The following is a 23,521-nucleotide window of genomic DNA, read 5'->3' on the forward strand; positions in this document are numbered from 1 at the left end:
TTCTTCCTCTGAGGACGGTGGCGCAGCAGAGGAGCAGCCCTGGGCACTGCCCTGGCCTCTCTCTCCTCCAGGATGCTGTGCCTGCTGCCCGCCTGAGTTTCCAGGGAGGCCGTCTCCAAGCACTCCGGCATCTTCCCATGATGTCTGTTCACTCTCCCGGCCGGCGTGTGGGGTGTGTGAGTGTGCGAGTGTATGTGCAGGATAAATGTGCTTGTAGCCCTGACTTCCTTCCGTGCTGGGTTTGGGTCTGTTGTCATATCCGTGGGCTTCCTGTGACATGTGTGGGGTTTCTGTTGTCTCTGTGGCATATCTGTGGTATGTATGGGACTTGTGTTGTGCACATGAGATTCCTGAGATCTATGTCCACATCATATAGCAAGCGTATACACATAAATGACGTATGTGCGGGCTTTCTCCATTAGATACTGGCTTACTCTCTGTACAGTTGTAACACCTTTTCCATTACCTTGTGGGCGTGTTAGTGCACAGGGACCTCCCTCTTCTTAGAGCTGATACGTTTTATCTGGTACATGTTTGCTTCCACAGTTAAAAATAGTTTCAGAAGCCTTCTGATTTTGTGTAACTAATACCACGCTCATAACCTTGTTATCGGGCTCATTTTGCCATATTTACCAGGACAGCCTGTCCTTCTGTCCTGCAGATGGACTGCAGTCGTTCAGTATGCCCTGATGGGTGAGGGTGCCCTTGCAGTTTAACTGTTTAAAAGCCCAGAGTGCTGTGAGCATGCATTCGGAACGAAGTCACCCGTCCCCTTCTGCCCTCGGTGCTCCCCGAGGTGAGCAGTTGAGAGTGTGTGGCTCCTCTGCTTCCCCATCCTGGTCCTGACCGTCATCGCTTCGTCTCTCTTCTGTTTCTGTGCAGAGCCAGCAAGCAGCGCCTCTCCAGTGCTTGACTTTTACGAGTTACATTTTTAGATTTATATTGACTAAGCTCTAAACATTTGTAGTCTGTTTCTCATCTACCATTATTTTAGGCTTTCTGTGCTTTTTCTACAGCGTTAGTCCAGGAACGTTAACAGAAGGAAAGCGGCGTGTATAGTACTATGATCATATAAATGTATTTCACTGCAGAGCCAAGTAGCAGAAAATGCAATTCCGAATCACAGAGCTCCTGCCCAGCAAAGAGGACATTCAGACGGCACCTTCTGCCCTCTTGTGGGGCTTCTGTACTGCCTCTGGCTGCTCCAGCTGCTGTGGGTCCTCATACCCCATGATGTTCATTTCTTAGATTCCATTTCTCTTTTGCTGGTGCACCTCCTTCATCCACTTCCTTATGGAATGCACAGCTGAGAGACTTCCTGGGTTCCTGCACACAGTCTTCAAATGTGGTTTTTTTTTTTTTGTTCCTGAACTCAATCGATAATTGGCTGGGTCTAGAATTCTTGGTCCGTGTCACTTTCCTTTAGAACTTGGCAAGTATTCTCTAGTATCTTCCAGGGTCTGGTGTCACTGATGGGAAGTCAGGACGGCGATGCTCGTTCTTCTGCAGGTAGATCTCCTGCTGTCCCGTCACATCCCTGCGTGGCCTTGAGTGCTATTTATCTGACTTAGGATTGCCCTCTGCTCCCCTCTGCTTCTCCTCCAGTCCCATGCTTGGGCCTCCTTCAGACTCTTGGCCTGTCTTTTGACAGTCATTCTCAAGTCCTGCTCTTGGTTCCTTGGTCTTGGAACCCCTGCCCTGCCATCCTACACATGGCTCCTTCCACTCACATGAGTCAGGCTGAGTCCACCTGCCTTCTGCCATGATGCCTGTCCCAGCTTCCTCCACTGCTGGGCCCCCTTGGTGACTTTTCAGCACTATTTCGGCTCATTCACCTCCAGAATGTACCTTTTCTGACCCTTTGACAGGGCCTTGGGAAGGAAGGAAGGAAGGTGTGGACTTTATCACTGTTTTCAATTAAAAGCCTTTTTAGATCACTGTGAGTGGCAAGGTTCTTGAACATCTCCAACAGTCGGGGTTCTTTCTTTCCACTGGAAGAACTGCCTAACATTATCAAAGAATTGGGAAGAAATTAAATGAGCCCATTCCAGTAAATTTGTCAGCAGCATATACTTGTCATTTTGTATTATGTAAGTGTGCCCTATAAACTTAAAAATAGCTGGGTAATATTGTTACATTTACCTAGATACTGTGTTGCATGTTAGTTAAATTTCACAGACTCAGAGTCAGCACGTGGTTTCCTGATAAACGTCTCTGCTGCTGCTGCTGTTGCTAAGTCGCTTCAGTCATGTCTGACTCTGTGTGACCCCATAGATTGCAGCCCACCAGACTCCCCCGTCCCTGGGATTCTCCAGGCAAGAACACTGGAGTGGGTTGCCATTTCCTTCTCCAGTGCATGAAAGTGAAAAGTGAACGTGAAGTCACTCAGTCGTGTCCGACTCTTAGCAACCCCATGGACTGCAGCCCACCAGGCTCCTCCATTCATGGGATTTTCCAGGCAAGAGTACTGGAGTGGGGTGCCATCGCCTTCTCCGGATAAACGTCTCTACTGGATCACAATTCAGAGGGGCTCTATACACGTGTTTAGCCATAAGGTTGGAGATCATTTATGATACTGAAAATTTAGTTATTGAAAAATTATGGTCCAGGAAAACTGACCAAATTTCCTCCCTCTGTACCCAGATAGCCCATATTAAACTAATATGGAATGATAAAGCAAAGGTAATGTTATAATGATTAAAAAAAACAATAGTTAGCCATTGGAGTCCATGATAAATTAAAGCCATTATTGATGAAAGAACTGTTCTTTCTGAACTTGGGAGTGCATGGCCCTCTGCAAACTTGAGAACACCCCAGGTTTGGGTTATGAATTATAACTTTTAGTTTTCCTTAATGATTCACTTTATAGGTTACCATCGAGTGATAGTTATATCAAAAAAAGAAAGGCTGTAACATCTTGTTGGTTAAGTGCCAAAGAGAGGAATGGGGGCTGCCCTGGCGGTCCAGTGGATAAGACTCTGCCTGCCAGTGCAGGGGATGCAGGTTTGATTCCTTCTCTGGGAAGATTCCACATGCCCCAGACCAACTAAGCCCATGCACCAAACTCCTGAGCCTACGTGCCATAACTGCTGACGCCCACGAAGCCCACATGCCTACAGCCCGTTGCTCCACAAGAGAAGCCACCACAGTGAGAAGTCCACGCAGGGCAACGAAGAGTAGCTCCTGCTTGCCACGGCTAGAGAACGCCCATGTGCAGCAACAAAGACCCCCAGATAAACGAGCAAATAAAAGAGGCTGAAAATCATTAAAAAAAATAAAAAGAGACTGGGTTTGAGGTCAGCCACAACCTGTGGTTAGACATGCCTGAAGCAGGGTGCAGGCCAGAGGGTCTCTGGGCGTCTGACTGCAGCTCTGTTCATCTGTCCTAGGAAGGTGTGTCTGGACACACACACACACCGTTATGTGTCTAATTTTATGTTTCCACAGACTCGAGGACCCCTCCATGCACCCCTTCTCTAGATAAGGTGGTGGGGCCACTGTTTCCCTCTGCCCAGCACCCACCGGGCGGGAGGCGTCACGCATGGAAGCAAAGGACAGAGGGCCCACAGGCCGCTGCCCCCTCCTGCCACAGCCTGCGGCTCTCACAACTTCCTGACGGAAGACCCAGAGTCTTCCGAGGACACCGAGCCCTGCGGCCCTCCTCCTCCCAAAGGAAGGACGGGGCCGGGAGGCTTCTGTGTGCTTGGTTTGCATCTTTGCGATTTGCGAGGACGCAGACTTTCATTCTCTTGGCTTCTTTATTTCTCCTTGCCCTGTTTTCAGTTCTTTTCCGTAATAGAGGGTGGTTTTGGGGACGAGCACCAGGTTCGCCACACTAGTGCACAGTCAGGAGAACACCAGTTGGATCACTGGGGAGCCTTGTCGCTGGTGACGTGGGGACTGATGTGTTTTCAGATCCAGCCCACCGTGCCCTCTCGGTATGAACTCAAGGAGCTGATGGTGACATGTTGTCACACGTGCCAGGGTTTGAATTTGCTTGTATTTTCGTTATGGTTTTTGTCTCTCTGTTTCTAAGAGAAGTTGGCCATTAGGTTTTAATTCCTGTAACTGATGTCCTCAAGAGGCTTCCAGCCGAGGTCGTGGCGGCCATGAGGAGCATTGGGAAGTGCGCCCTCTTCCCTCCTCTGAGGGTCTGGGAGGCCCTCAGGCTGCCCGCCTCATCTTCATCCTGCCCGTCCTCCACCTCACCTCGTCCTGCTGAGATGACTACTGCACCCGGCTGCGGAGGGCCCCAGGCGCCCGTCTGGGCCTCTTGGCTTTCCTCAGTGTGGAAGGGCTACTGCCCATGTCTCTTGCTTGTGGGGGTCTCACCACCCCCTCTCCAGGCCTGGGCTCTCTGGGGTCTAAGCTCATAGTTTTTAATAGCTTCGTTTATTCATCTGGAGTGACTGGGCTGGTCCCCCCCCCCCACCCCAGCTATTCCCTCCTTCTAGTGACCTTCCCCCTTCTCTTTTCTGATCTCTAACCAAAGACCATTTTCTGGTTAAAAACTTACATTTAGTTCATCTTATGTAAGAGCAGGGAGACAGATTTGAGAACTTTCTATCAAAAATGATTAAAGGTTTTTCTTGTCTAGACAGCTCATCTCCCTGCAATGGATAATAGGATATATTAATTTTCAGTATTTGATACATAACCTTACTGACGGCTTTTAAAATTATAACATTACTTAAGAAATACAGAGATCACATTTGTTTGGGCTTTAATTAAGAGCGTCTGAGAATGTGTTAGTTTGACACATGAATCGGATCCAAGAGGTTGATGGCTGGCCCAGGTTTATGTAACACAGGGACGTGATGGTGGAAGCTGGCGCTGCTGTCACTCAGGGACATGCGTCCTTAGGGCAGTTTCCGCATTATTGGTATTTTTAGACCTTGCAGTGAGTGGTGGATCCCTGCACTCCCTGCCAGGGCTGCTGCCCCAGCATCTCTGCTTGTCCGCTCTGGTCTGTACGGGTCTCAGAGTCTTGTTCTTTCTTTCAGTTACAGGAAGCTTCCTGAGTTTTGCTCTGCGTGTTAATTCTTCTTGTCACTCTGCCTTCCATACTTGGCTTGTGCATTTCAGTCTGGAGAGCGTTTTGTTTTCTCCAGTTGTTCAGTTCATGATCCAGTCCGGGTTTCTTGGGGGAGTGGCAGGGCCTTCCTTGTGGGTTTCCTGGTGTCTGTGGGCAGCGGCTGCAGACTAGGGGCAGGCAGGCATCCTCTGGGGCAGGTCCCCCTCACCTGCTGCTCTGGGTCCTGTTGTTTGTCGGCTGTGATGGGGTGCGAGGCTCCACTCTAGGCCAGTGTGCCTTTGGGGTCCCCTTGGCAAAGATACCTCCTCTGCTCACCCATTGGTCTCGCTGGTTTGTCCTGAAGGGTGCAGGGGCCGAGGACAGGGCGGGCTCAGAACGCCTGTCCCTCCCCATCTGCTGTACCTGCTGTTCTGGTGACCAGGCCTCTGCCCTGTGCCCAGGATGGAGTCACTCCTGCTCCGGGCTGGTGATGCCAGTGCTGCCCGCAGCCCATGTCAGCATCAACTGTCCTGGGCCCGAGTGTGGAAGGGCAGGGGAGGCCGGGCCTTGGGCGCTGGGTGACGGCTCGCTCTGTTCCTACCAGCCTCTCTGGCCCTCTCTCGCTGCCTCTCTTCCCTCTGTGTGCCTCTCCTTCTCTTTGGGTGTGTGTCTCTCTCTGTGTGTCTTTCCCTTTCTGGGTCTCTCTCTAGCTCTCTCTCTCTCTTCCACTCCATCTCTGCTGTCTTCCAGTGGAGACCCAGGGCTCATTCCTAGTGTTGGGAACATTGGGTTTCTCTAAAAACGATCATAAAACAATAAAATATATCCAGACAGGGGGCAGCCTCCCACCTACTTAATGAATTGTTTTAATATTTGCAACATGCTTTAATTGCCCATGAAGCATTTGATTGTTGAAAGTTTGAAAAAAAATAACATTTCCTTCAGGTCATAAAAATATTTCCAATAACGTTCATCAGTTCACTTCAAAAAATAAGTGGGGTTTTAAAATACAAAACAAAGTAGTCTTTTTTTTGACTGCAGCCTTTTTGGGGTGCGGTTGACGTATGCCCGGAACCTGCACGTGTAACGGGAGCAGCTGGCTGAGTGTTGAGCCCCAAGGGACCTCGCCCTGTGAAGGTGGTGAACGCCCCCACCCTGCCCTGTCCTGTCACGGTGGATCCTGTGCAGCTCCTGGCTCACGTGGATGGGACCAGGCCATGCGTCCCTCTCTGTCTGGCTCATTTCACTCAGCGTGATGACTCAGAGACCCAGCGTGTTGTTGAAACTGTCAGTGCTTCATCCCAAAGGAATCTTTCTTATGAGGGAAAGGACAGTACTCTTGCTTGCTCAGAAGGTGGGGTAGATCTAATTCACTGAGGAGAACAAAGTCCACTTCGACCAGGGCTATTAAGCCCCAAAAGTGGGGGGAATGAAAGGCTGGTGAATTGAGGCCCTGCTGGGCGGTCCCAAGGTCACGTGAGAACCTGTATCTGGCTGAGCCTTCAGGACCAGGCAGATCCAGTGCTCTCCCCTGGACCCCGTCCCCCTGGCTCAGACTGGAGTGGGCCCTGCTTGGGAGCAATGTCGAGGGTGGTTCTCGGGTGTCGTGGAATAAATGCACTGTCCGGAGCGTTTCCTCGCTGTGCAGGGTCTTGGATCCCCAACCAGAATTTGAACCTGGATCCTGGCAGTGGAAGTGCCGAGTCCTAACCACTGGACTGCCAGGGACTTCCAAGTGGAATGTAAGTAATACAAAAAGAGATGAAATCAAACCAAGGCCTCTGGACTAGAGAATCATTTCCTCGGGCAAGTCTTTCTTCATAGACTTCCCAGAGGAAGTGAGGGCCAGTGCCCCCCGCCCACTTCCCTTCCTTGGGTGTCCCCTTCCTCGGGATGTTTTTACATTTAAGTGCTTATTGTAGTTTTACCACATGAAGCTGCTGCTTTTCTCCACAATGGTCACATACCAGGATCGACTTGATTCTTCTGAAATCAGCCAGGGAAGCTTCTGTCATATCGGAGCTGCAATATCAATGCTCAGAGGTTTCCCTAGTTCAGAACAGTTGAAGACACCTGTCTTCTAGAACTTCCTTTGCATTTTCTCATGCTAGTTGTTGAAGAGCCGCTCTGCCCTCTGGGTGGAGGCAGGATCCTCGGAGTGAGGATCCTGAGTCACTCGGCTTCTATGGTCTCCTCCACCCATAGGCCTCATCCCCGGGGCCCGGCCACTGAGCCTCCCAGTGAGAAGCCTGACGTTTCCATCTCTGTCATCCTTCTGCCCCCAGCTGTCCCGGCCTTACCCCTGGCATTGCTCACAGAGCTATCAGCCTGATCTTTCAGAAAACATATCCCAGATTCCTCTATCTCACACCAGCTTCTGCCGAGAGCCCCTCCCCTACCAAAGGCATCCTGAGGGGGGACTCCTGCCTTCAGTCTCAGCCTCAGCTGAGGGGCATCTGCACCCCCTGCCTGGCTCAGTGACTTGGGGGGCCCCTCCTGGCTCAGTGACTTGGGGTCCCCCTTGCAGTCCCTCGTCTGGTGCTCCCCTGTGATCCCACCTCCTGGTGCCCCCCCTCCCAGCCTCTCCTCCTGGTGGCCCCCCATGGCTGCTCTTCCTGGTGCCTCCCCTGTGGCCCCTCCTGGTGCCCTCCCTGCCCGCTCAGTGACTCAGGGGGCCCCCCCCTGCGACCCCTCCTCCAGTACCACCCCCTGCAGTCCCTTCTCTGGTGCCCTCCCCAACGGCCCCTCCTCTGGTGCCTCCCCCATGGTCCCTTGCAGCACCCTCCCTGCCTGCTCAGTGACTTGGGGTCCCCTCTGGTGCCCCCCCCCGTGATCCCACCTCCTGGTGCCCCCTTCCCAGCCTCTCCTCCTGGTGGCCCCCCATGGCCCCTCCTCCTGGTGCCTTCTCCATGGTCCCTTGTGGTGCCCTCCCTGCCCGCTCAGTGACTCGGGGGCCCCCCCCACGACCCCTCCTCCAGTACCGGCCCCCGTGGCCCCTCCTCCGGTGCCTCCTTTGGTGGAAGATGGCAGGACTAGTTAAGCACTTGAAGCGGTGGTGGCAGCAGTGATGCGGAAGCATCCCTGTGTGTCAGCATCCCTCTGCTGACCGTTTTCGTCCCCTGCCTTGAGCCTGTGAAGCCTTGTGTCTCAGACAGTCGGCATCTCTAACATCAGGGAATCTGGTGTGTGTAACTGCATACTCACAAACGGCGCTACACACCCGCAAGGTAGAATGTCGGGGCAGAGTGAGCAAGTAAATGTCCGACTCTGCGACCCCGTGCAGTCCATGGAATTCTCCAGGCCAGAATACTGGAGTGAGTAGCCTTCTCCTTCTCCAGGTCTTCCTAGCCCAGGGATCGAACCTAGATCTCCCGCACTGCAGGTGGATTCTTTACCAGCTGAACAAGGGAAGCCCGGGAATACTGGAGTGGGTGTCTGCTTTGTGTATCTGCACACTTACGAATGGTGCTACGCATCTGAAAGGTAGAATGTGAGATACTTATTTGGGGGCAGAGTGAAGCCTTGATTTCCAGTCAAGTAAAACTGTAACGATAAATACCACTTCTCAAGGGAATTCGAGAGCTTCATTCAGTCAGCAAGGTTCCCAAGGGCACAGCAGTCCATCGGGTGCCGAGCAACGCGTTCGTGTAATGGGACTAGTTCTGTGTTTTCAGTTAGTGCCCATGAGCTCAGCCCCACCTGACCCTGTTCCACCAGCACTGCTGTGGCATCTGAGCTCCATTTGTCAGCAGAATGGTGAAGCCCTGCAGAAACCCTTGCAGCCTGACTAATGAGTGGTCACGCTGCTGTCAGAGGAGGGTGTCCTGAGCCAGGCGCAGCCACCAGGAGAGGGCTCCGGGAGGTAGTGGCGGTGGCGCCTGGGTGTGTCAGGGACTGGAGACCACGGAGCCTCCAGCTGACAGGGCTCCTCTATGTCCCACCCTGTCCACCCCTTCCGGAGTTTCAGGGTGCCCAGGCCCTGCCCTTCTCCTGTGGCGTGCCGGGTGTATCAAGCCAGGCAGGATCTGGCTCCTGACCCTGTGCCATCAGCTGGCCTCCTATCCCTGCAGCCTGGCTCCCTGCGTGCCTCTTCTCCCACAGGGTCTCTCTTCTCTTTTGCAAGAAATAGGAAACCTCCCTGATGGTTCAGATGGTAAATAATCTGCCGACAATGTAGGAAACCCAGGTTTGAACCCAGGTTTGGATCCCAGGAAGAACCCCTGGAGAAGGGAATAGCAGCCCACTCCAGTATTCCTGCCTACAGAATCCCATGGATAGAGGAGCCTGGCAGGCTGCAGTCTGTGGGGTCACAAAGAGTGAGCCACAAGTGAGCGACTGACGCATGCACTTTCACTGGCAGGAGCGTTCCAGCTGCCTCTCCTGGCCTTCCCTGAGGTCCTGCTGCCCTTTACGCCCAGGCTCCTCGGCTCTCTTTGCTGCTGCAGTCAGTGCCGCTGTCACTGGTCTCGTCTGGTTCACAGTGCAGCAGGTATGGCTGGCCCTGGCCCAGCTTGGGTGTGAATGGGTCGCCTTTCCGTCAGTAGTAGTTCTACAGCACTGTGCTACCCGAGGACACGGGACCTGGGCACTCGGGGCACCACGCATGGCCGTGTCGTTTCCGGGTCATTCTCAGTTCAGCTGTGCTGGGCTCCATCGTTAGTGACAGTGCTCCCTAACACCGTGGGCACCATGGCGGGTTTGTCTTCTGTGCCTTGTAATTTTCTCCTACATCTGTATTATAAGCTGTGTGACTCCTACAGAGGCATGAGGGTCAGGAGAGCGGTTCTGATGACACGTCCATCCTCTGCCTTCCCTAGGGTAAAAGCAGACGTGTCTCAGTCTCCCTCGAGCTCCTCCTTGACCACAGCCCCTCCCCATGTGGACATGGCCGCTGTCCCAGGTTTCAAAATAGCACTGTGCTTGCCGTTCTCTCTACATCAGCACGGAAGCCTGTGTCCCTTGGAATCCAGCTCAACTGTGCCTGCTACTGAGCTGCCAGTAGTGGGGTCATGGGATGTCCTCATGTGGCCCTCTAGGTTTATTAGCGCGGAGGATCACATCAATAGATGTCCACGCATGCAGTCGTTCTCGTGTTCCCAGCACAAATCCAGCCGGATCGCGCAGGATTAGTCAGGACTGCACTCGCTGATGTTTTGTCGCGGGTGTTTACGTCTGTCCCTGGGAGTGGTTCGGCTGACACCTCTTCCTTCCTCCTCGCACTTGGCAGATGCGTTCCTGCTGAGTGTTGGGCGAACTTCCTCGGGGAGCCACCCGGGCATGGACTGTTGTTCGTACAGTGATTTTTTTTCTCTCTTGATTGTACTTCTGTAATGTTGGTAGTCTAGTCAGATTTTCCATTTCTTCCTAAGTCAGCTTTGATGAGTTGCATTTTTCTTGGAATTTGCTCATTTTACCTAAGTTTACAAGGTTTTTGGAGCAGCTGCACTCTGGGGGGTCTCTTGCTGCTTAACTTACACACCCAAGACTCAGCTTCAGAGAACAGTCACGATGTTGTTCTGCTTGTGTCTTCATGGGTCAGGGATTTGCAGGGCGTGTGTGGATGGCCTGTCTGTGCTCTGCAGTGATGGGGACCTCAGCTGGGCTCGCCCAAATATCTGGAGGTTGGCCATGTGTCTGGAGCCATCATTTAGGCTGATGCCTGGGTTCATTGGTTCTTAGTGTCCTGCCCAAGGAGGCTTCGTGAGTGGCATGGGGTGGCACCTCACGCAGCTGGGTGATGATGGTTGGGCAACGCTGGGCACGGCTCTGGGCACTCGGCTCAGAACCTTTGTGCTGGACAAGATGGCTGTGTGACCGTAACCCCAGGCCTGAGGGGCTCTGCAGCGAGTGCCCGTCACACCTGGTGATGCTGGAAAGGAGATGGGGACGCCATGTGCCCTGTCCTCACTGACACGTTCTAGGGGCATCTGAGCCAGTCACAGCAAAGAGTTGTGGCGGAGCCTGAGGACCTGCAGCTGTGGCTATGCAGAGGGAGGGTCCTGGTGGCTGGGGATGGGGTCTGCACAGCTTGGCCGTGCTGTGGTCAGATGCACTGCCCGCCCGGTCTTGCCACTGCCCCTCTGAGACCTGCCGCTCTCCCCACAGACGTGGGCCGGTAGGTCTGCACTGGAGAAGCAGTGTCGTTTGGATATCAGTTTGTTTTTCAGAAAGAAAATACGGGTGCTCCATTGTCAGGTCTCATAGGTATATCAGCAAGTTCCATCGTCCCACTGGTCAGGAGGAAGTGATCTGAAGAGTTGTTTCCTGGGCTCCGCTCCAGACACAGGGCGGGCTGTTGGCGCTGACTGGGGCGGGAAGGGGCGGGGGGATGCCGAGCCCGCAACTCCAGGTCTGTCTGGACTCACACACGTGTGCACAGGCCTGCGAAGGTGGCATCTGCTCTCTCAGAAGATGGGTCCGGACAGGACTCTGCCCGAGGCCTCATTCCTTGGCGTGTGGTTGGTGCTTGTTTGCGCTGGCCTGTTGGCGAGTGGAGATCTGATGGTGTGTGTCACGCATGCCTCTGTCATGGCAGGGGGTGAAGGTGGAAGTTATCATGGGGCATCTGCTTTAAAAACCAAGAACACGTTAAGAGTAAGTGAAACATATCTAGGAGTTGTTCAGTCGCTCAGTTGTGTCTGACTCTTTGTGACCCCATGGACTGTAGCCCGCCAGGCTGCCCTGTTCATGGGATTCTCCAGGCAAGAATACTGGAGTGGGTTGCCATTTTCTTCTCCAGGGGTTCTTCCCGACCCAAGGATTGAGCCTGCATCTTCTGCATTGGCAGGCAGATTCTTTACCACTGAGCCACCAGGGAAGCCCCCATATTCAAGAGAGGACTGGTTTTTGGGGGGGCTGTGCTGTGCTGTGCAGCCTGCAGGGTCAGTTCCCTGGGAGAGGACTTTTCATGAGCAGCATGTGTTATGGAGTTGTTTTCCCTGGTGGCTCAGAGGTTAAAGCATCTGCCTGCAATGCAGGAGACCTGAGTTTGATCCCTGGGTGGGGAAGATCCCCTGGAGAAGGAAATGTGCAACCCACTCCAGTATTCTTGCCTGGGAAATCCCATGGACGGAGGAGCCTGGTGGGCTACAGTCCACAGGGTTGCAAAGAGTCGGACACAACTGAGTGACTTTACTTTTTCACTTTGACTTCTGCAATGGTGGAAAGGCTTTATTGTTGGATTAAAGTTAACATGAAGCACGGGAACCGTCTGTTGCAGGGGGAAAGCTTTCCGGTCGGCATGGAGAGCTGGACAAGGGCCTGAAGGAAGACAAGGGCCTGAAGGAAGCTTGCCGAGCCGGCGCCACGCTCGGATCATCTCAGCTCCACCCGCTCTGCAGGGCCCAGGCGGCACAGGAACACGAGGGAGTCACGGTAAGAGTGGAACCTGTAAACCTTTGCTAACTTTCGACTCATAAAAAATACCTCTGGCCCCACGTAAACTCATTAGTTAAGCCTTTTGGCTGGCCGTTTAAAATGCATTTTGTTAGGAGCTTCCTACAGATGGTCTGTTCCTGTCCTCACAGCCTCTCAGCTGGTGCTCTGCTGCCCCCTAGTGGCCGCCGCGGGTGGCCAAGGGCTGGGCATTACTGGGGACTCGCTGTAAAGCCTTTACCGCAGGTTACTTTCTTTGAGGTAATTAAAAGAACATTTCTTCGGTACTTATTGTTGGTGACTATTACATGATTCAGCGTCTGCTCTTGAGGGAAGCTGAGATGATAGCTAATCCCGGTAGTTAGTATGACGTAAGGTTAGTTTGTGGCCTGCAGAGTGACTGAGTCAGGAAGGTCGAGCACTGAACTTTCACATAGGTTTTTTTCTTGGGGAAGAAGTATTATAGGAAGTGGCTGCCAGGGGCTGCTGCTTGCAGAAAGAAGGCGTTCTGTGTTCGTCCACTCCCTTGCTGGGGGCTGAGGCGTGTCAGCCAGGACACAGCCCCCACTGGGCCGTGGTGGGCGTGGAGCCCATGGGGTTGCTTAGGGGCAGGAGATGTGCCATGCCTGACACAGGGCCCTGGAATTGTACCTGGAAAGCCCCACCTGTCATTCCTGTGTCCTTAGACATCAGGAACATCAGGTCCCTGGTTTCCAGGGAAACCTTTAAAAGAGGTTTTGTCTAATCTTCAACTGGTGCTTTCTTTCTGTTGTCTTTTTTTTCCCTCTTGTACATAGCCAGCAAGTGTACGGAGAGGGCAAACCATGGTTACTTTTACCACTGCTTGTGCCAGTAGGATGGAGTTGTATTTTTAACCACAACTCATCTTTTAGTTCAATTAGTGGTCTTAAACCAGTTTCTCTGTAGCCAGAGTTGATTGGGAGATGGTAAAAAGCCCAGACTGAGACCATGCTTCAGCACTGCAAGTGAGCTGGGGTTTACAGCCACCTCCATCCAGGGTGCTGTAGGTGCAACGCTTTTGTTTAGTCGCCCAGTCGTGTCTGACTCTTTATGACCCCACGGACTGTGGGTCACCAGGCTCCTCTGTCCATGAGACTTCCCAGTCAAGAATCCCGGAGTGGGTTGCTATTTCCTTCTCTAGGGGATCTTCCTGACCCAGGGATTGAACCTGTATCTCCTGCACTGGCAGGTGGATTCTTTCCCACTGCGCCATCAGGGAAGCCCCCAAAACATTGCCCTCTTAGGCCCATCTGGGATTCAAACCCAAGATCTCCTGTTTACTAGACAGGTGCTTTCACAGCTAAGCCGCAGAGCCAATCATAATGTGATGTGAACTATCATTTTAATTATGCTGTTGAAGTGAATTGGAAAGTGTTTTTTAATGTGACGTAAGCATGCACTGAAGAAGCGAATTGTTTTCGATCCTGTGCACAAGTCAGTTGTCCCTGAAGGCACGGGAGAAAAAGCAAGGACAAAAGGTGGCATCCAAAGCAGAACGGAGAGCGGGGTGGTCAGACGCCCGGAGTCAGGAATCAGGTCTTCTGCTGAGTCTGTGCTGATACGTGGTACCTGCAGAGTGGACACTTCACATTTCTTTCATAAAATGAGAGCTAATTCTAGCAACCGTAATCCCGTGTATTAATCTTTTTTTCACAGTGATTTGAAAAAGAAAAAAGCACGCAAGTTTCTGGCTGGATAAAGTATCTCTTGGCTGACGCGCTCCTGCTTGGTAGCCTCATTTGCTGTCTGGCGGGAGCGCTGCAGGCAGCCTGTATTTTTAGCTCCAGGCCAGTCCCTGCTGCCACCTCTCTTGCTCCTTAAACAGGCTGAAGTTGCTTCCTGTGCCTCACAGGTGAGAACACCTTCTGAGACTGGGGCCTCTTGAGGTTGTGCTGTGGAGCCCCTGCAGAGTTTAAGGGCCCGTGTGCTGTGCGGGCCAAGTTGCTTCAATCATGTCTGATTCTTTGTGACCCTATGGACTGTAGCCCATCAGGCTCCTCTGTCCATGGGATTCTCCAGGCAAGAATACTGGAGTGGGTTGCCATTCCCTTCTCCAGGGGATCTTCCCAACCCAAGGATCGAGCCAAGTCTCTTACATCTCCTACATTGGCAGGCGGGCTCTTTACCACTAGTGCCACCTGGGAAACCCTTAGGCTCCCTCAGGGGGTTAATTTGAGGGGGTCCCAGGGAGGCCTGGCTCTGCTCAGACACTGAGGCTTTCCTCAGTGTCTCATTGCCACCAATCCCCGCAGTCTGCTTATGACAAATATGTATAGACTCCCCCTCTAATTCTGAAATGAAATCATTACACTTATGACCATATCCAAATGTAGTAAAAGAGAAATTGAGGACGCACGATGAACAGCTCTCATGTGGACCTGTGAATGTCCTGTGCTGCCCACACGCCTGTGGACGCAGAGCTGCAGGCGCTGCGATGCTGACGTGGGACTGCGGTGCCTACTGGAGTGGGGTGGCCCTCAGCTCGTGGACTGGCTCTCAGAGCTGCAGGATGCGGCCCTCTCTGCCTTCACACAGCAGTTACACTCTGGACGCTGGGTGTGTGGGGAGTTGTGACTGTATTGAAACAGGCCTGGTCTTGTGTCCCCATGAAGCTCTTTGTCACCTGCGTGTCAGTCCTTCGGGCAGGACAGTTATTTCTGGGATGGTCCTGCTTGTCTCACACATTCCCTCTCCCTATATGGTGCCTGAGCGCCCCAGCCCTGTGACGACCGGACCACGTCCACACGTGGGTACCACTGATAGGAGCCTTGGCAGAGAGAAGAAAGTGGCAAGGAGGGTGGCCTCCAGATCCTCAGAGGCCTGCTGGGAGTCCTGAAAGCTGGTAGCTGTGGGCCTGGGAGGGTCCCCTGGGGCATCAGGCAGGCCCTGGCAGGTGCAGGTGACCCAGGGTGCTCCTGACTAACCCCAGTGGGGGAAGCAGGAGGCAGCACTGCGAGGGCACCTAGTGCTCAGACAGGTGGCTAAATCCTCACATATTGGGGTAGAAACTTGACTTTCCCCCCTCACTGTGATTTATTGGCGAACAGAATCTGTTTAACACAGATGACACTTCAGTTTACAAACACTTCTGAAGGTCAGTGAACTAAAGAAAAGTTTGGCTGAGAATGAAGAGTGTCTCAGTGTGCTTCTGGCATGAGTCACTGCTGCCGAGAAGGTGTCCTTGTGTGGCCTGCCTGACTCACCAGCGTCAGCTCAACAAGGGGCGTCCAGGCAGAAGTGTCCCTGTTTGTGAGGTCACGGGTCTCGGGCAGCCAGGGGCAGAGACTGGCCCTGTGGGACCCCGGTGCTGCCCAGGGATCCGAGGTCTGCCCAGCTCAGGTCTGCCAGTGTTCACTCTTCTGCTTGGGAACCAGGAAGCCGAGCGGGAAACGGATACTGCCGGGGACCATGCTCTTCTCCTGGAGGCTTCTGCATGTGCACCTTGGTGGTCCAGTCATCACTCACTGGGAAGCTTGTGTCCTGCCTCCTGGGGCGGCGAGGGCCTGCTTCCCCAGGCCATGTGGAGGAGACGCGCGCAGGGTCCAGAGAGCCCAGGTCGTGGGTGTGGCCGGTGTGGCTGGCGTGGCTGGTGTCGTGGGCGTGGTTCGCGCAGTTGGTGTGGCTAGCGTCAGGCAAGCCATACTTCCCCGGCCACCACAGGTCACCCGCCGGCTCAGTGCGGAGTGTGAACCCAGTTCTGTCCTTGGAAGCATCGGTGGTCAGCATGCCCATGGACTAACTTCTTGTCACTGAAAGAAACCGCAGCAAATGTCCTCCAGCTGTCTCAGGGTCAGGGCCAGATTCCTTGCTCCCGCTTTCACCTGGTCCAGAGTTTAGAGGCCCAGGGGCCCTACCCAACCCACGGAGTTACTTGTGGTTGCAGGATGCAGGCCTTTGGCCCCAACCCCATTCTTTCCTCCACCCTAATTGGGTGAGCCCACCCAGGGAAGCCAGCTGATTCGGGACCTTCATCGTATCTGCACATCCCTTCCCCATGCCTCCTGTGGCAGTAGGCCCGTCATGTCTGCAGCTCTGCCACCATCAAGGGGGAGGGAGAAGCAAGGTGTGGAATGAAGTGTGGCGCCACTGACGGGGAAGAACTTACTGCACCCGCACGTGGTTGAGGTGTGTGTCTGAGGTGTGTGTGCCTCTCAGGATGTGTATCTGATCGGTGTGTACCAGACAGGCAGAGGCCTGCGTGCTCTCTAAGCACATAATGCATACAGGCCCCTGCAATCCAATATGGACAAGACAGTGGGGAAAAAAGGGCAGGAAAGCTTGCACAGGTTTGGCACCAGAAATGAAATAGGGGTGGCCAGTGAACATATGAAGCAGTGCCCACTGGCAGCGAAACCCAGCATGTCTGGAGGTTGGGCCAGCACCAGCCCGAAAGCCACCTGGGGATCCTCCCGGAACCATCCCCAAGGTGGGCACCTGGGCCCCAGGTGGGCCTGGCGTTCTACTTCTGGGGCCTGTTCCAAGATATGTGCAGCCTAGAGACTGAGACCCTGGCAGCAGCCCTTGACTGAGTCTGTGTACGTGGACTTGAAGCCAGAGTGGAGAGCTGGTTCCTGGGGAATCCTCCCCTGCTCACCCTCTCCCCATTCCTGCTGCTTGGCACTCCCGGTGCCCAAGGAAGCCCTGAGGGTGTTACTGCAGCTGTTGTCTCAGCACTCAGTGCAGGATAGACAGTTAGAAGCTGCTGTGAGCATACTCACAGGGAGACCTTATGGGCTCATCAGCAGAGCCAGGAAGTCATTCTGAAACTGCTGGCCTGCTTCTGCGCCTCACTGCCCATCAGACAGGCTGGGAAGGATGGGGGCCTGCTAAGTGGTCAGGTGCGTGGAGGGTGCTGCAGATGGACTTCTGGGGGGCTTGGGGTTGGGGCGAGGCTGGGATGAGTGGACCAGGGCCTGGAGCTAGGGGGAGGGAAGAACTCCATCTTCTCCCCCCACCTGGACTTCACCTTCTGGGAGGGCTGTCCCCAGGCTGTCGCCCCTGCCGCGGTCCAGCTCCGGCCTCCTCCCCACCCCTCATGGTGGGTGATGGCGCAGACCAGGCACTGGGTTCATGATGTCCTGGCTGATCTTGCATAATTGGGGGTGCCCCCTTCAATGTCCTGGGCCCCTAATGCGCCTTCTTTCTCAGCTCCAGGGCCTCAGGTAGGGGCTCAGATGGCAGGGAATGTCTGAGTGAAGCTTCTTAGCACCTGCAGCAGTGTTCAAGGAAGATCTCTGTTGCACTCTGGACCCAGTCTGTCATTTATCTAGCAGATATGTGCCTTCCACCTGTGGGCAGGCACTAATGGAGGCCCTTGGGACCTGGAAGCAGAGGAGTCATGGTTGCCACCAGGAAGTGCTGACTGTGAGGGGGACCTGCAGGCCAGGGGTGGGACCTCTCCCAGGGGGCAGCATCCCAGCAAGGACCCAGGAGGGGACCCCATGTGCCTTCTCTGCATATCCCTGGCTGAGGGTGGCTGCAGGCAAAGTAGTGCTCAGTTAACCTCACGAGTGGGCTTCCCTGGGGGCTCAGACAGTAAATAATCTGCCTGCAATGTGGGAGACCTGGGTTTGATCCCTGGGTTGGGAAGATTCCCCTGGAGGATGGCATGGCAACCCAGTCCAGTTTTCTTGCCTGGAGAATCCCATGGACAGAGGAGTCTTGTGGGCTGCATTCCATGGGTTTGCAAAGAGTCAGACACAACTGAGCAGCTAAGCCCAGCGCAACTCAAAAATATGACTCGGCAAATAAAAATCCAGTTGCCTTTGCAGTGTTGTGTGCCGTTGCATCTGTTGTTCTTGGAGATTAATTGGTGATTTTTTTCTAGCTGTTTTGAGCTCTAGTCAATACTAGACTCAATACTAGATAATAGAATCAGACACTTAAGACTGATGTGTAAAAGAAAAATTAAGAGATTCATTTATATTGTTTAGTCGCTAAGTTGTGTCCACATCTTTGTGACCTCATGGACTACAGCTCACCAGTTTCCTCTGTCCTCCAGTATCTCCTGGAGTTTAATCAGATTATGTCCATTGAGTCAGTGATGCCATCCAACCATCCCAGCCTCTGTGGCTCGATCATTGTAGATACAGGAAAATCTGGTGTCCTTTCCTGTGTCCTCATGGAGGGAGTTTTAGAAATACTAGCATCGCCCTCTTGTGGACGGGTTTATTACGTAGTCACCACTCTAAAATCTGAAAGGCTGAATCTATGAGACCCCCTGGCCCTCCTGTGCACATGGAGAATTCTAGAAGATTGATGTTTCCTGACCATCTTATGAATGCACTCTTGGCTGTGCCCAGTACGTTGTGGACTGCAGCTGGGTTTGTGGTCCACGTTTTGAACGTGAACTGGGACATTCCATGTGGTCTCTCGTCACTCCCAGGAGTTTGTCAGGTGGCAACTGGCAGCAGTGATGAGAGCTCCATGGGCCCAATTCTGGAAGAACAAAGCCCAGAGCCGCTTAGAGGACAGGGCGGGTCTCTTGGTTCCTGGGGGCCCTCAGGCCTCTGCAGTGCTGCACAGGCAGGCCCTGGAGGACGGGCGTGGCTGGGGGTGGGTAGGAAGCAAGTGATGACAGTGGTGTCTGCTGCTGCTGAGACGAGAGTGGGGGCAGAGGCCGGCAACCTGCACTCTAGGCAGGGCTGCAGGCTTCATGGGGGTGGGGAGTCCTGAACATTGTGTATTTTCCAAGCAGATAGTACGGGGAAGTGGGCACGGAGCAGGGGATTGGGGACAGGAGAGGATCCCAGCAGCCTAGTGGGCCCAAGTGGGCTGCAGGTGTTGGGGTGGGGGCATGGAGGGCACTTTAGCCTTATCATTGGGTCGTGCCTTTTTTGTTCAGTGTTATCCTCTTCTCCCTGCATTCTTGCATTGTCTGGGGTGGTGGAGCGGGCGGTGAGAAGTGGCTCCAGTCCAGTTTGGACTTCGGCCTCCTTGACACAGCTCTGTGCTTGAGGCAGTTTGCCGGCTTCCCAGCCCGGTCTCCTCGCGTGATATGTCACCCGTAGCAGCGAGAGCTGGTGGCACCGTCCTCTGCTGTCCTGATGAGAGAGACCGTGCTTTCCAGTCTTTTCCAACTGATTCATTCTGTGTTTGGAATCCATGCATTCCTTCTTGAAATCCACATACCTTTTATTTCAAATTGAACGGTAACTTTCTCATATAATTTGTGTTTTTTTTTCCTGGGATTTTTTTTTTTAAAAGCTGACTTTATTGAGATATAGTTGACAGGCAATAAAAATCACTTTTCTGTGAGCAGTTAGACGTGTGCTGACAGTGTGTGCACTTAGCACAGCACCGCCGTGTCTCCTTCCTCCCAGAGGTGCCCTCTGGCCCGCTCAGATGTCCCCATCCACCCTCATCGCAGAGTGGCCTTGTCTGTTGGTGGTATTCTATGCCATTGCCTGCCACGGACAGAGAGCCAGGACGTAGCAGTGGAGAGGGCGGACCGCACTGTCCAGCGTGCCCAGAGCTCCAGCCTTCAGACAGTAGGTGGCGCTGTGGGGTCGTGCCGAGATATCGAGAGAGGCCTGTTTCCCATCCTGAACCCAGATACCAACTTCCTGTGGGAAGTCTTCGGGAAAGTTTCGGTTCACTGGCTTTGTTTCAACCGTTTTAAAGGAGCCAGGAGACAATGGCATGGAATACTTATGGCTGGTTTAGTTTACTGAATGACCTGATTTATACATTTTATCAAATAATTTATGTTTAACTATACTAATAAATTGAGTCTGTGTTACAGACTTGGAAAGCACAGTTGCATAATTTGTTCTCATCTTTAAAAAAGTATTGCTTTGCTTATTTATGTGTAACATAATTCTGTAGTTCTACTGTTTTAGCTTAATATTTCACATAGGCAATAATTAAGAAAAAATGCAAAAGAAAAAAAAAATCCCAGTCTCTACTCTCAAGTTCTAAATGTGTGGTAACAGATTGCTGATTTTAATAAGACTAACCAAAATTTGTATGTGTGTGTTTGATCTTTTGTGAAGACAACTCTTCACTAAGTGAAAAAATAATGTGACTGCTTAAGGTTTAAAATTCCTCTTCCATAAACCCGTGTCTTGCAGCCCTACGGCTGTGTTGAAGCCACGCCCACTCTGTTGTCCTGTCCCCACCCTCACTTGCTCTGCTGAGGCTGACCTTGCAGCATTGTACACCAGGGAGGGCGGAGGGTGGCGGGGGTCAGGTCTGGCCAGGCAGTAGCCTGGGTCCATGGTGTAATCCAGGGCCTCCAAGTCGTGGCTCAGATTCTGCCTATGAGATCCCAGGGTGCTAGACTTTGGGGATGAAGGCATACTCCAGCCAGTAGAGATCCCTGCGGGCCAGAGTGAGTAAGGGACCTGTTCCCACACCTCCCTGTGAACGTCCGTCCAGGATGACACTCACATCTCCTGAGGGCCTCCTGGCAGTTTGGGGATACAGATGTGCAGGTGGGGTGAGGCCTGTGGGCTGCCCCACCCTGGAACTCGGGGTCTCTTAGGCTCCCACCTTTGTAGGTGATCAGCTTGAGGGACCTGAGATGGGTTACCCCCTCTCAGACTGGGTGACACCCTGCCACTGCCCTCCAGCCCATCTTCATTGCCTCAGTAACCAGACTGCTTTGGTCTCGACTCCGTTGGTGCTCTCTAGTCATGGATTTCAGTGACAAAGATGTGGGTTTTCGTTGTTGCCTTTTATTGCCGTCTCCTTGTGCTTGGCATCCATTTGGTGGTAGATTCGGATCTTCACACCCTGAGATGTTTCCCCTCTTGCAGCTCTGAGTGTGCCCCTCGTGTGTCTGTTCCTCAGGCTTATGAATTGCATGCCTCAGGTGCCACCTGCGGTCCAGGCTTTCACACCTCTGGTCTCTTTTCAAGTTGTTTCTTCCCCTTCAGTCTTGCTGATGTTTTTAGTCAAATCTGGTCACTTTTGTCCTCTTGGGCTCCAGAATCACTGCAAATGGTGACTGCAGCCATGAAATTAAAGGATACTTGCTCCTTGGAAGAAAAGCTGTGACCAACCTAGGCAGCATATTAAACAGCAGAGACTTTGCCAGCAAAGGTCCATCTAGTCAAAGCTCTGGTTTTTCCAGTAGTTATGTGTGGATGTAAGAATTGGACCATAAAGAAAGCTGAGTGCCAAAGAATTGATGCTTTTGTCCTGTGGTGTTGAAGACTGTTGAGAGTTCCTTGGACTGCATGGAGATCAAACCAATCTATCCTAGAGGAAATCAATCCTGAATATTCTTTGGAAGGACTGATGGTGAAGCTGAAGCTCCAATACTTTGGCCACTTGATGCAAAGAACTGACTCATTGGAAGAGACCCTGATGCTGGGCAAGATTGAAGGTAGAAGGCGAAGGGGATGACAGAGGATGAGGTGGTTGGATGGCATCACCAAGTCAATGGACCTGAGTTAGAGCAAGCTCTGGGAGTTGGTGATGGACAGGGAAGCCTGGCATGCTGCAGTCCATGGGTCACAAAGAGTCAGACACAGCTGAGCAACTGAACTGAACTGAACCTTCCTTGTACATACATACGTTCACATCAGCTCTTTCACCTACGCATACCCAGTTAAAAAACGACAACCCTGGAATCATTTATAAATAGAGCAACTAGGCCAGAGGTTTTCTACTCTAGATTGAGCAAAGTCACTCTGTCTTCTTTGAAGAACCAGCCAGATTTACTTTGTACTTCAAAAAGTTTATGTTCTAATTTGTTATTAATAATGAGTAATAGCTAAAGCATTTTAAAGGATACTTCAAAAACTAATGTTTAAAGAAAAACATACATATATGTATATCTATGACTGATTCATGTTGATGTTTGAGAGAAAACAACAAAATTCTGTAAAGCAATTATCCTTCAATTAAAAAATAAATAAATTTAAAAATATATACAGTAGAGGAAAAATACCTATCCAATCATGACTATCAATTGTGTACTCAGTTTAGCTTCAAATTTATGTTCAGACTTGATGGCAGTGTTTATTTCAGACTTTTTTTTCATCTTTAGCTAGGTGTCTGAGCCCTCCCCGCACAGCCCAGGCCTCTTGGGTTTGAGAGGCCTCTGCTGCGGGCACTCATCCACGGGCCACCATGGCCCCTTGTGGATCACCTCCGTCATCCGTGGCACACTTGAGCCATCTGCCTACCACCATCTGTGGCTACTTCCTTGCCTGACTTTGTTCAGTTGCTCAGTTGTGTCCAACCCTTTGCAACCCCATGAATGGCAGCACGCCAGGCTCCTGTCCTCCACTGTCTCCTGGATCTTGAGCACTGTCTTGCTCAAACTCATGTCCACTGAGTCAGTGATGCCATCCAACCATCTCATCTATCACCGCCTTCTGCCCTCAGTCTTTGCCAGAATTAGGGTCTTTTCCAAAGAGTCGACTCTTCCCTTCAGGTGGCCAAAGTATTGGAGCTTCAGCTTCAGCATCAGTCCTTCCAATTAATATTCAGGATTGATTTCCTTTAGGATTGACTGGTTTGATCTTGTAGTGCAAGGGACTCAAGAGTTTTCTCTAGCACTACAGTTCAAAAGCATCAATTCTTTAGTGCTCAGCCTTCTTTATGGTCCAACTCTCACATTCATGTATGACTGCTGGAAAAACCATAGCCTTGACTATAAGGACCTTTGTTGGCCAAGTGATGTCTCCATTTTTAAATATGCTGCCTGTTTGTCATAGCTTTTCTTCCAAGAAGCAAGCATCTTTTAATATCATGGCTGTAGTTACTGTCCCCATGATTGGCTATTGGAACTAATTTCAGGGCCTAATTTCAATTCAAGTGTCTCCCCACTTTTTTTTTTTCAGATTCAACACCTGCTTTACCTATTTGAGCTGTGTAGATTCTTATTTTAATCCAAAGTTCCTTGGTAAAGTCACTTTAAAAGAAAATGGAAAAAGCTTGCTTGAATCCGTGATCTTAACTGAGTGGAGCAATGTTGCAAGTAGACTGACAACTACGCTCACCTTAGTCTGCTGGAAACTGTTCTATCAGAGAAGGTAGAAACGTGCAATGTTAAAGAAATATGGGCGTGTCATTTTGACAATACTGTAGAATCTTAATACACTAAAAAAGTAAACTTGAGTGGCTGTGCTTTTGCTATGTTGGCTGTGTTGCAGAGGT

The 23,521-nt window shown here is 52.1% G+C and overlaps 1 protein-coding gene across 6 annotated transcripts in view; it reads left to right on the plus strand.

Moving 5' to 3' along the window:
- ADARB1 (adenosine deaminase RNA specific B1) overlaps positions 1–23,521 on the plus strand; it is a 116,780-nt gene that overhangs the window by 33,620 nt on the left and 59,639 nt on the right. For all 6 annotated transcript variants that reach the window (XR_009737558.1, XM_061423483.1, XM_061423520.1 and 3 more), the window contains exon 2: positions 12,234–12,388. The gene's annotated coding sequence lies outside the window, so the exon portion shown is untranslated. The remainder of the gene's footprint in view (positions 1–12,233; positions 12,389–23,521) is intronic.

This window comes from Bos javanicus, chromosome 1, assembly GCF_032452875.1.
Source record: "Bos javanicus breed banteng chromosome 1, ARS-OSU_banteng_1.0, whole genome shotgun sequence".
NCBI lineage: Eukaryota > Metazoa > Chordata > Mammalia > Artiodactyla > Bovidae > Bos > Bos javanicus.